Source organism: Erpetoichthys calabaricus, chromosome 9, assembly GCF_900747795.2.
Source record: "Erpetoichthys calabaricus chromosome 9, fErpCal1.3, whole genome shotgun sequence".
NCBI classification, from domain to species: Eukaryota; Metazoa; Chordata; class Cladistia; order Polypteriformes; family Polypteridae; genus Erpetoichthys; species Erpetoichthys calabaricus.
Window position 1 is genome coordinate 125748144 of NC_041402.2, and position 13894 is coordinate 125762037.

Sequence of the window (13894 nt, forward strand, 5' to 3'; positions counted from 1 at the left end):
AAACATGACGTGTACCTTTAACGTGAACATATTACAAATATTTACAGATTACACTTACGTCTAAAAATTGAAAAACTACAAATATACAGAAGTATGCATATACATACTTACATACATACAAAGTATGCAGAGATATAAATGAAACCCCTCAAACCCATCTATTTCAATTCAAGGTCATGGGAGGACAGTGCCTATCCCAGCAGCACTGAGTAAAGGGCAGGACCATCCCTGGATGGGGTGTCATCCATCGCAAGTCCTACGCATGCAAATACAGTAACACTCATACGTTGACACATCAGTATCTTCAATTTATCCAAATTTTGAAATGTGAATACAAAACCAGTGTACCCAGATAAAAACCCTTGTATAATATATACATGGAAAAAAAAAAACGCACACATCTTTCCCAATGTAACTTAAGTACTACAGAAAGAAAAACACATAAAGCATGCACTATTTCATCATAGTAATATCTGAATAATTAACTTCAAGAAAAATTATAGCAACAAACACTTAAACATTACTCTCAGTTATTAAAAAAGTTGTACACCCTCACCTCAATCTCTCAGGTCTAGACTATGGAGGAATCTATGGCTGTAGAGGATTTTTCTGCTGTTCTAGGATCACAACAAATTTTTGCGGGGTAACCAGAATCATTCATTTTCAAATTAATGGTGTTAAGCTTTCTTTAACATAAAAACATTTTTATAAGAAACAAGCAAAAAAAGTTTAATTGTATGTTTATAATTTTAAGCTATATGCCTGATTATTTAGCAAGACTTTTATTTCTTTAATCCCCAGGTCCAAATCATTAGGTTAGTATTGCCCAGGAACCTAGTAAGGAGTCACAAGGAGCAACATAGCCAACAAGTATTTAGAGTGGAGTTAGAATATAGAAATGTACTACAAAATTGCTTCATTTAAAAGTAGGACAAACAAATTTCAAGCACAAGCATTTTAAGTATTTTATCATATTTACTAAGTAATGCTACATAAATGGAGAATCTGATATGCATTACAACAGTGGCACTTTTTTCTTATAACAAAATTAAAAATAAATGCTAGGTTCTGTAATGTAAGTTTCATATGTAAATAAATATTGTGTTACTTCAAAGCTAATTATTTTTCAATTTATCTTAATTTTTAGTGATTTCAGAGTAATACAAATTATTGTGTAAATTTTAAAATTCGTCAAAAGATTTTAGATATAGGTAAGATATAAACATAGCTAAAAAGACTATAATAACAATACTACACAAATTACATATAGTCTATCAGACAGAGTGGTAGCTGTCACTTGCAGTTTGAGACAAATATCTCAAAACCAGTGCTTCTTTATTTTTGTCTCACTTTCTGAGCTGCTCTTTCCTGCTAAAGACTGCAATGCTAACAAAACAAATTTCCTATTTACCAGCAGTGGTTGACAGCCCAAATTTCCTCCTGAGCAATGATAATTTCTACATTGTGTCCTGGTTCTGCAGTACTCTAATGGAATTCATTACTGGGAGGAGGGAGGAGGAGATTGGGAGCATGCACTGACACAGAACTGCAGTTTAATTCTTGTATTGGGCACGGTCATTCAATGAAACAGCACAAATTATTAGAAACCTGGGTAAAAGTGACTTATATGGAACTTAATATCCTTTGTCTCTTTTACCACTTTTGAAGCAATTTTTCGGGCAAAAATGTTGATTTATTGAAAATGTTCCATCACAATAGTGCAGTGGGTACAATCAAAAACAAATCCTGGGCAGAAGTGCACATTTTATACTACAGTTTAGAAAATGGTAAATATTGATACAATTACATTACTCTGGTTTATCTGATATAAATAGAAGGACACAGTTTGTATGTTTGTTGGTACAGTATGTGTGCAAGTATACCCTGATGCCCCTTTGACACACTGTTGCCAAACTTGTTGAGATATACTCTCCATTCTCTGTAATAATGAATTAAATTAATCTGATTTGATAATGTGTTTGTGTTTGCTTAAAATTACTCATTTATCATGGACAACAGATGAGAAGTTGCATTACTGAAAGGTGATCTGGATAATGCATATACAATTTTCAATGCATGGTTTTATTTCTGAGCTTCCAGGATGAAGAATTTCCTGAACTATATATTATACAAAATAAAGTACAGTAGGCTTATATTTGCTATAGAAGAAGCATAAAACAAACAATGATAATAAAGTAATGCTGGAGAAAATGTCAAAATCAAGTGGTATGTTTAACGGTGGCTTTAAAAACTGGGAGGAAAAAAGAATCAGTGGTTGCAAGGTAAGGTCTACATTTGACCTGTCATACTTACTGAACATAGGCACACGAGAGTGACATGATGTATGATATTCAGACATGCAGTTAAGAATATCATTGTATTCCACTGATCACGTGACTATAAATTTGAACATGAACATAACTATAAACGGTATTAAATGTTCCCCATTCCCATGCTAAATAAAAAAAAAAATTCACCCTGTAGGAGGCAAAGCATTAACACTGTTACATTCTGTGGTCAAACAGACCTTAGTGATGGAAACCTTCAACATGCTAGTTTTTAACCTAACTGATCCACTACAAATAAGAATAAAGAAGAACTGAAGAACTAGTGTTCCAGACCTTAGTGATGGAAACCTTCAACATGCTAGTTTTTAACCTAACTGATCCACTACAAATAAGAATAAAGAAGAACTGAAGAACTAGTGTTCCTGATTTTTTCAAAGGGTACTCTAGTTTTCTTCTCACATCTCCAAGAATTGCAGGTTAGACAAGTGACTATAAATTGCCCAAACTTGTGTGCCCTCAATGGACTGATGCCTTATCCAAGGGTAGTTCCAGCCTTGAGTATAAAAATGATTTGGAACACTACAAAGAAATAAAAGGTAATGTGACAGCTGAAGCTGGGCCAATTATGTGCTGTTTCGACAAAGCCTTGTTCCCAGAATGTGTTTTAGGTCACAAAATCTTTAAGAATGAAGGCACGAAAGAATGAAATAGAGGAAAATTTACACAATAAAAAAATAAATGCAACTTCTGTAGTGTCTTTACCAATTACTTCAGCAAATGTTGAATAAATTAATTACCTCCAGCATACATTCTCTTAAAAAGCTACTGGAGAAATTCATTTAAAAAATAAAAAAACATATAAGCACTCACTCACTACCTGATGAAACGCAAAGTATGTTTTCCTACATATCACTTTGCATATTGTAAAGATGGTAAGACTTAAAATCCAGAAAAAAAATCAATAGGGACAGGTGTTTTTTTTTTTCTTCTGTAATATTCATACATCAAATTTCTTAATACACTTTATTCATTACAGCATTCTTGAACCATTAGGCAGGAAGAATTTTAACTTGGATAGGACACCACCTTAATTTAGAAATGGTAGTTAACCTATAATGCATGTCTTTTTGGTGCAGAAGCACTGAACCCCATCTGCCGGAGTTCTCAAGCAGTAGCCTAAAAACTGAGCCACCATGCCACCCTCCTGTAAAAAAAATAGGAGACAAAATTCACCAATTGAATTACTGATGATTGCCAATATACAGTTACATTACAGAGACAACTCAAAAACTCACCCAGCTTGAATGTATACTATAATGTAATGTAATCAGAAAATCAACCAGATAATTTCAAAAATCATTGATTTAGATTTTGGAATGGACTTGTGAATAGAAAAGCATGAATAGATTGACAGCTGGAATGTTTTACTCATGACCAACTATCCCTAGCATATTCCAGAGTAAGGAGGAGCTTCAGTGAACTAATGGTATTAGCGCATGATAAAAAAAAAAAATATATTGTTAACAGAAAAGTACTCTGTTTGTTACATAGCACTTTGGATACATCCAGTTTACTGACGCAACTATAACCAAGCCTATTCTATTGGGAAATTTCCCTGGTGAAGCTGGGAAATACAACTAGTCTATTAAATAAGATGACTGAAAATTATAATATAGAATGTTGTTTTTGGCTTCAATTACTTACTGATTTTAGTTAAAAAATATTGCTCCTCTCCAATCCTACACTTTTTTCCACATTTTCAAATTTAGTAAAAGTGTCATTTTCAAATAGATGGTGGACATGAGTGATGCTGCTGTTTCCAAATATGATAAAAGCTGTGTTTTACCAAGCTAAAATATTGGTATATATTTATATGGTGTCAATGTAGTATGAGCAAAATGAACATTCATTTTATTAATGAGAGACGGGAACATGGAAGTCTTGACATTTTTGTGGAAAATTAAATTTCTGAATATCTAACATTTCTAAATGAAAAAAGTGTGTTTTATCAAATATTTCATAGAGTTTTAATACTGCTAGTGGCAAAACTGAAGACTTCCTTCAATTGACTGAATAATTTCACACAGGTGGGTCTCAGGTTACAGCAGTCCAGGCTTACAGCAATTATAAAAATACAAATGGACACATAAATCTTCTCAACTGAATTTCAATTAATTTTTATCTAGTAACTTCCTTTTTGACTTATGATGGAAGTGGATGAATGCATAGCAGGCATCACCAATGGCAAATATTACTGTACAGTACAGCATGACAAACTTTTCAATCATTCTGTGCTTTTGTGCACATGAATTAACAAATGTAACCAGTAGTACATGCTCCTATGCAATAATCTCAAAGGCACACAGCTTGGTTATCAGCTGCCCGTTTAGCTGAATAGTTGAAGCCACTTCTTTTAATGCTCATCATTCTAAGAACATATTCTAGCTGTGCTGACTCAGAGAGTAGAGTGACTGGGAGGGTGAAGTGCCTGCTCTGTCACCATGAATTTGTGCAGACAAAAAGGCTGCTGGACTAAGAAGTTGATGCTGAAGTCTCAGCCAGTACAAATTACTAAATTCAAGAGAGAGAGAGAACCAAAACCAAAATGTAACATGTACTCAGAAAACAGAAGGGTCAATCCATGTAAAATCAACAAGAGGCTTCGTGACCAGTCATTCTCGATTAGCTTCATACTTGATGATAACAATGTCATTGTACCCAATAAGTAGAGTTCAAACTTTAGGCTTGTATGTTCATTAGTTTCTGAGAAATGGAAGTTTAAAGAGGGGATGAGGCTCTAATTTTAGCAAAATGAATGCTCCTAAAAATTAATAATGTTCCTTAAGTCTTAAATTTTAAACTGTCAATGATAAATGCATTACATTTTCAAGAATTATTATTGTTTGTATTCAATATCTTTAACATCTAAAAAAGTTGGTTCGCAGTTGCATATTTGTTAATTTATTGTTTGCTGAAAAGTTTATAAAAATACTTATTTTGTTCTATAGAGAAACTTTGACCCTCTATATCTCCACACTAAACCACATCAGATCTTTTGATAGGTGTTACTTATGTTATAATTCTTCTTAAGAAAGTAAGTACCTATCTGAAAGAAATCAAACTAACTGATTTATGTGGCATTAAAATGGAAAAATTATTTAATGACTGTATTTATTCACGTCCTGCGGTGGGTTGGCACCCTGCCTGGGATTGGTTCCTGCCTTGTGCCCTGTGTTGGCTGGGATTGGCTCCAGCAGACCCCCGTGACCCTGTGTTCGGATTCAGCGGGTTGGAAAATGGATGGATGGATGGATGGATGGATTTCAAAAACAACTTGTGCAAAAATTTTGCAAATCAATAGGCCTGATCCTATGACTGAATGGAATACACTGCAAAAATCTCTTTTAAACTAAACACTTTCTACAGCAGTTATTGTTGCTCATAGTTCTTGTAGGATATGGGGCTAAATACTGGACTAAAATTGACCAAAGCAATAGGCCTGGAGACTGTAACAATGCAAATACAATGGACTGGATTGAAGAAGACAGGTCAAATTTTTGGAAGTTATTGTTGTATAATGGTCTTAGCATTTGGAGTAAATATCTTGACTTCCAATGTAGTATAGGAAACAATAGCCTGTTTATCATCAGATAGTCTAAGCTTGTCTGAAGTGACACCCTGCTGTTAAAGAATCAGCAATGATCATCTTATACTGTCTATCAGATAAGAAAAATTATTTTTCCAAAAGTGCTTTAATTTTGGACAGCCTCAAAACATATGCCAGAGCGAGGCCAGAGCTACTTGTCATTATACACAATTAGGGTCTAATCCCTGATATACAAGGGACGTTCAAAAAGTTTCCATACTTTTTTTTTAACTCTATTTATGAAGAATTTCAAAAACAAATTACATCAGTTTTCTACATAGTCACCTTCAATTGTGATGCAATTTTCCCAGCAACTTTTTAATCCCCAATTACTACTACTCCCACCTGCACCGTTTCCAATGAAAATATAATAGTGCAGAATTTTTTTGAACATCCCTCATATATCCCTTTTTGAATAAGATATAGATGGAGAGGTCAAACTTCCCATTCCTCCTGTCTTCTTGCTAAAGTTGGAATGAAGTATTTGTCCAGTCCAGTCTATTTTTAATTGAAACTGATCCCTGGTTGTTCTAAACAATTTAAAGTCCATAATTCTGATAGTATTTATTAACAAATGCAAAACATTCAAGACAGCTGTCTATCTTTCCAGGAGTGTGTATCTCAGCAAACTGACCCAAAGATCAGATCATATGAAATAACAAAGAATGGGAGAAAACTATATCCAGAGACCTCCAGGCTATTATCAACATAGTAAAGTCTTAACAAGGATAGATTATATGGAAGGTCAATCAAAAAAGACTCTTCTTCTCTCCAAAAAGAACAAGATATAACAGCTACGATTTATATAGTTTAATTCAAATCACCCACAATACTTCTAAAACAAAAAAGTGACTCAGTCACATTATATACTATCTGTCCAGCAGCTAAAGTTTAGCCAAAACTTGATCACACATGAGGCCAGTGATCCTAAGAAAACCAATAGATCTTCAACCGAACAGCTGAATAAGAAAAGAATCCAAAATTTTGCAAAGGCAAATCAAAGTCTAGACATTAACTCTATTAAAATGCTGAGGTAATACCTTAAAAAGCTGTGCATAAACAAAGTATATCTGTGAAGCATCACGTCATTCTTTTTCTTCTAGCAATTTAAAAAGTGGGAAAAGTTTTTAAAGTAATAAACTTTGAAAATTATTACCTGCCACAGGAAGCTTATAAGAATTAAAAATGCACTCTGACATTTTGTACAAGATTAAGTGTAACAAAATTCAATTTTGGTAGAAGGGCCCTAATATGATGTGTGTCTTTGACAGAAATGTTTATTATTTTAAAAACTAATTCTGTTCAACTCTCGTTAAGGCTAACACCAAAAGTTATATACTGTATTTTAATGGTTATGAAACCTTTGTGTTAAAAACTTTGCTTTCTGAAGGTATTATGTCAATTTTAATTATATCACTGGGCAATTTCATACATCTGAAGTTATAGCATCAATGATGATCAGACTCTGTAATTCTTAAAGTTTTTTCAGAAATACTTCACATAAAGTAGTCATGTACTCACAGTATCATCATTTTAAACTTTTTCTTGGTATCTGTAGTAATAAAGTTGCAATGACAAAATACGAGCATGTCACAATTGTAAAAAAATGCACAGTGGTTTACTACAGAGCACTAATACAAATGTGGCAGATTCTTTAAGTGGAGACTGTAAACTGAAATCCTTAACGAAGTATGTATTTTTTAACAGACTCATCTACAGTATAGTATCCTGTTCCTTTAGGGTTTCAAGTTAAATTTTAAATACAGTATGCAATAAGAAAATGGAGTAAATTCCTTAAAATTAATACATTTTCTTATTTTCATTTCTATTTGCTTGATTTCCTCTATGGAAGTAATTTTGACATCCACCATCTGGTTACTTGAAAATATTTCTAGAAAACAAAGAACACCAGAGAAGCCATACAAGATGTCAACAGGCCACTAAAAAAAACAGGAATTGCTCATTTTAAGATTTTCTTAAACTTCATGCTTACTATTAGATTTGAGCATCAAGTAAATAAAAAAATTGTTGATGTTTTTACTTACTTTAAGTTCAAAATCTATAAGTTGCTTAAAAAATGTACTGATTCTGGGAAAATTTCAGACTGACAAATATAAATTTAGTGATAACACTCCATCTTCAGTTCCTTTTTATTTCAGTTTTAGACTTTAATTGATTCTCTTAATTTTGTTTTACTATTAATTTCTATAATATAATAAATAATAGTTAATTACTGTCTCTTAATAACTTTCATACTGATTTTTTCTAACCTCTTTTATTGTAAATAAAAAAATTAAAAGTAAAAAAAAAAACTGCAGAAAAAAGAACTCAACATCCCAAGAGTCCACGCATCGGTTAAGGGGGTGGGTGTGCAATGCCGCGTTGATTCTTGGGACTTGGAATTCTTCCAGCTTTATGTAACGGAATAGTTGATGTAGTGCCTCTCCATTGCTCTCGGATACTGCATACAGTTCCCTGTTGGGAAAACCTAAAAGTTTAAAGGGTATCTAGAAAAATTCAGTGCCCTTCGGCAATGCAAAAAATAGGCTCGTATTCAGCATAACTATGATATATCAATGATCAAATCTCTTACTGTGGTTTGAGAAAGTTCATACAAGTAGCTTACAGAGTAAATATATTATTAACGAAAAACAACCTGCAAATAGGATAGTAAGAAATACTTTGGGGCATTGTTTTAAAATATCGTGAAATAAACAATGATAATCATTATAACTGTTACTAAAATATTAAGTTCCAATAAAATCTGCTGGCTGGGATTGGTTCCATCAGACCCCCGTGACCCTGTATTAGGATATAGCGGGTTGTCAAATGACTGACATGACATGAAAAACACAATCAACAACTACGAATTAAAAGTGTTATGTTCACCATCCGTGTTATGTGGCATGAAACTCAAGTGAGGACACTCGCAGAACACACTTTAGAAACAGCAAAGACCGTGAGCTGGACAGATCCCAAGATATTAAGAAAAATGAATTGCACAATAACCTCATAACTACCAATCCCGAATTTTCTAATTAAAGACAACCACCAAGGATTAGCAGAAAGGTACGAGCGATAAGGAAGAATGGAGAGTAGTGGAGCGTAGTTGAAGATGTATGAATTTTAAACAGCATGAAACGTGTATCAAGCCATTGCCCACAATGGTCAGCGGAAGTAAGCTTTGTGTGTGTGGCCATAACGGGCGAAAGTAAGTTGGCCAAGCTTATTTCACCAGTCACTAAATTTAGACATCACACGCACATATTAACGTATTACCCACCCATGAAGAGACTGATCGTGCTCAGTAGGGACTTTTCGGTGCTCATCCGTTGTTTTTTCGTCGCTTTAGAGAATCAAACATACCCTTAGTAAGTATTTTTTTTTAATCAGGATTAAAAGTAAAGTACATAAAACTGTAATGCGTTTATTGACACTCGTCTTTTGTGTAATCGTACTTTGCTGAGGCACGCTTTGACGAAGGGATTCTCAGATCGATAATAGGGTTACCATACAAACCAGAAACTTAATTTGCCGCTTCAGTTATCTCCTTCCTCGTGGAAATCGTGTGTGTAAATGGGCGGGCCTATTCTTTATACATTAAAGGGCCTGTTATTTCCACCTCTGTGTTTGAGCTGACCAGCACGTTTTCGTTCTTACGAATCTAACCCTTTGCAACAGTAAGTTCAAGTATATTGTAAAAGAGATGCTCGGACTTTGCATCAGGTTTATACACTTGTGTGAAATAATTATGAGAGATAAACAGTACACCTAAAGTCGTCGCTTTCGCTAGAAAACAAACTAAGACGCAACACAATGACAACCTGGAAAATAACACGCCAAGCTGCAAAGCACTTTCAATGTTAAAATAACGGATGAACTATACATTAAAGTAATATTACTTTAATAATAATATATAATATGACACAACATTGTTTTAACAATTTACTTACGTGTTGATAAACAGTGTTAATATCATCATATGCCACTGAAGTTTGCTCCCTATCCTTAGGAACTTAACGACTGGTCCAAAACTACCTCAAAAATAAACTTCTAACGCGCATGTCCAAAACCGCTTTTTTTTTTTTAATTGGTTCATGCCACATTGCTTTGGTGCTTTGTAGGCGCATAATGTGTTGGATTCGATTTTCTGACATAAGCTTTTATTAAAAGTCTCTTTTAATAAATAAGTTTGACAACGACTTATAACCATTTCTTTCTGAAAACATTGACTACGGACTGGGCCGTTCAGTCCTATTTGGACGTCGGTAAAAGCTGACCTGAATTATTATGGAAGTATGGGAAATCCTAATACAGTAAATTGATTGTTGCACTAAATGTTAGTTTGGCCAGCTGTTCTTGTAAATTATTGTAAGTTTTTCTAATAAAGACATCCTGTAAAGACAGTTCTTAAACAATCTAAACTTTTCCATTTTTATTGCCATTCCACAATAATCCAATTAAATGATGTGGGAAGTCTGAGCCTATCCCAACAACGTGAAATGCAAATCTGGAAATTTGGCTTTTTGCATAAGCTCTTTAAAATAAATAAACATATATAAATACCCAACCCCCCCCCCACACACACACACACAAACATATACACACACCAGAGGTGTGATCAGAACATCATGTGTGGGTGGGCATTTGGCTTGTCTGGGGGGGCAAAAAATATACATCCATCCCCATTTTTGTAGGGGGGTCAAATAATAATAACAACATAGTTTTATATAACATATAAAAACAAAAATTGTGGCATAAATCATAACCTATTGTTCAATAGAAATTAACAGAGGCAATGGAACTTGTATTATTATTTTTTGTGAACAAATATAGAACTACATCTACAAGGTAAATATCAATAAAGTCAAATGTATACAACATATGAGAGCAAGAACAGAAACGTGGCTTATTGTAGTCATGGGAGGCTATAGGACATCAGTTTCCAGTGTTTAACCTGGATATTATCTACAGGACCAGTCTGCAGTTACTCTTGGCAAATTCTGAAATAAATTCATTCATGTCTAGATTTTCTGTGATGTTTTTCTCATGTGCCAGAATGACTAAATTTCTCTTCCTTGAATGCAGCATTGTTCGGCGGAGTGGAGTGAGAATGTGGTTCAAAGTAGAGAAAGAGCTTTCACATGCAGCTGAAGACACACCAATGATGAGTGCTGTGATGCAGACATGGCTCTGACATGCGGGATACTAGACGCGTGTTTGTGGAAGCCGCCACCGTCTTTTTCTAGAGCTTTTTTCCAATTAGTGTAGCCGTGTTTGGTGAATATGTCCTCACGGTCTGAATTGGAAACACTAAATTTATGGCAGGCAAAGCAAAAGCTGCCATCATGGCAGAATATTCAAGCCATGGTCGAGACTGATACCAGCTTGCACTAAAACATCTGAGTGTCTTTCCGAATGCGCGCTTGGGATAATTAATTAAAATGGGTTGGGATGAGCTATCCATATTTAAGTCAGGCAGACCAGACTGTATATTTTGTTGAAGGCAGAGGTTTGGAGTACCCGACACAGGCACAGAGCTGGAGGATTGTGTAGGCTTATCTACATCTTTTGGAGTTTCAGTTCCCGACGTCGGTGCGCTGTGCTCCGTGTTGGTAGCAGCGGTGCTGGGCTCAACCATGGAGCCAGCGGCTTGCGGAGGGACAGAGGTTGAAGATGTCTGCTTTTTAATAAACCACCTATGCATAGCCTTTGGTGTTACCAACCAGAAAATAAAAGAAGAATGGAACGTATACGCTATTTTAATTAAAGAATGCGGTCAACAGGTTCAAAACGTGCTGCAAAATGTGCGGCAAAGTGAACTGTGAGCAGCACGGTGCCTGTCTAGTGGAGGAGGCACTGATGGATACACCCCAAATTCAAACGGAAAGCAACTCAGTTTTGAAAATCAAATGTTATTCTTCTCCAGAGTTTTCATTGGACAGACAGAGCATTTCGCAGGGGGGGCATGGCTTGTCTCTGGGGGGGGCCGTGCCCACCCCAGCCCCCCCGTGGTCACGCCTTTGCCCCCCCCCCACACACACACACATTATGGTCTGAAAACATGCCAGAGAGCCTAAAAAGGAAGTAAATTAAAAACAAAAAAACCCACTGACTTGACCGACACAGGCATTATGGAGGCACATTGCTGTTGGTATAAAGGAGTGACAGTGGCATTTCATGATACACTTCCATTGAATGATTCTTTCGCTGAAAGTACTCAGTGTTAGTGTTTCAGACAGAGAATGTGCAGCATTGTTCATAATGGCACTCTGTTTTGTTTTCATTGTCTCTTTTGCTACTACCTTCATGGGGTCCACAGTGCATTCTATAACTTTGCCCTTTTAATTAGCTTGTTGATACGGTTAGCCTCTTTTGAAGTGATACTACCTGTCCAGCAAACCACATTATAGAAAATCACAGTGGTCTTCACATTCACAAGATATGAAGTATGTTACTACCCACATTAAAGTAATAGAGTCTCTTAATGAAAAAGAGCCTGCTCTGCCCTTAATTAAGTAGTTCCTCTGTGTTATGAGACCTATCCAACCTGTTATTAATGTGGACTCCCAAGTACTTGTAGGAGTGCACTACCTCCACATCCACTCCTTGAATAGTGACCAGACATAGAGGCTTTTTGGTGTGGCAAAAGTCAATAACCAATTCCTTATTGACATTATTATATGTGATATCCACGTTTGCAGAGTCAAATTTTTGAGTTTCTGTCATTCTATTCTAGATGGTGCTAGAGAGTGCAATCTACATGATGACTTGAAGAAATCTGGTAGGTGGTGTCTCATATGATTCAAAGCAAATAATTAAAAATAACACAAAGGTGCTACCAATTGCTAAATTAGGTATGCCTGACAAGAAATGGCTTGAACTTGACACTGGCAAGTCAAGTTGGGGAGCATGCACTGGTACAGTGTGTTGCCACACCCACTACACGACGAAACAACTCAGGATCCCGGTTTGTAACCCTCCAGGAAGAGACACACGGTCCAGTCCCACACTCCGGAAATGACCCTCTATCTCCAGGTGTTATGTGGGTGACCCTTTGGCCTGGTCCAGCTACTCGGGTCCCCAACAATGAGGATCTTACGAGCCGGATCACCCTCGGGGAAATGCGCCACATGGCCGTAGTGCCGTAACTGACACTCCCTCACAACGCAGGTAATATGCCTCATTCAGGACTCCATGAGCAACCGCTCATTTGACACAAAGTCAAACCAACGGTACCCAAGGACTTTCCGGAGAGACACAGTACCAAAGGAGTCCAGTCTTCATCTCAGGTCACTGGATAGTGTCCATGTCTAGCAATCATATAACAAGACAGGAAGCACCAGGACTCTAAAGGCTTGGACCTTCGTCCTTTTGCATAGATATCAGGAGTGCCACACACCCCTTTCCAGCGACCTCATGACCCCCCATGCTCTCCCAATCCGTCTACTGACTTCATAGGAAGAGTCACCAGAGACATGAATATCACTGCCAAGGTAAGTAAACTTCTCGACAAGGTCGACACTCCCTCTGCAAACAGACAAACTGCTGATGGCTGTGTCCAAGAGATCATTAAAAGCCTGGATCTTGGTTTTTATCCAGGACACTCGCAAGCCCAGACACTCAGACTCCTTGCTCAGTCTCTCGACCACCCCGATCAGAGCCTCCATTGACTCCGCAAAGATCACAGCATCATCATCAAAGTCAAGAATCTTTCTTCACCAACAGATGCCCTACAGTCGCTGGACCCCACGACCTTGCCCAACACCCAGTCCATACAAGCATTGAACAGAGTAGGAGCAAGAACATACCCCTGATGAACCCCAGAATCAACTGGGAAAAATGCAGTGGTCCTGCCTCCACTCTGTACAGCACTCACAGTACCACTGTGCAGGCCAGCCATGATATCCAGCAACCTCAAGGGGATCCCACGAACCTTCAGGATGTCCCACAGGGCAAC

The 13894-nt window shown here is 36.5% G+C and overlaps 1 protein-coding gene across 4 annotated transcripts in view; it reads right to left on the reverse strand.

The window, feature by feature from the left end:
* LOC114658096 (protein BANP-like) overlaps positions 1 to 9969 on the reverse strand; it is a 283298-nt gene extending 273329 nt beyond the window's left edge. For all 4 annotated transcript variants that reach the window (XM_051931469.1, XM_051931468.1, XM_051931466.1 and 1 more), the window contains exon 1: positions 9888 to 9969. The gene's annotated coding sequence lies outside the window, so the exon portion shown is untranslated. The remainder of the gene's footprint in view (positions 1 to 9887) is intronic.
* Between the last annotated feature and the right edge of the window lie 3925 nt (positions 9970 to 13894).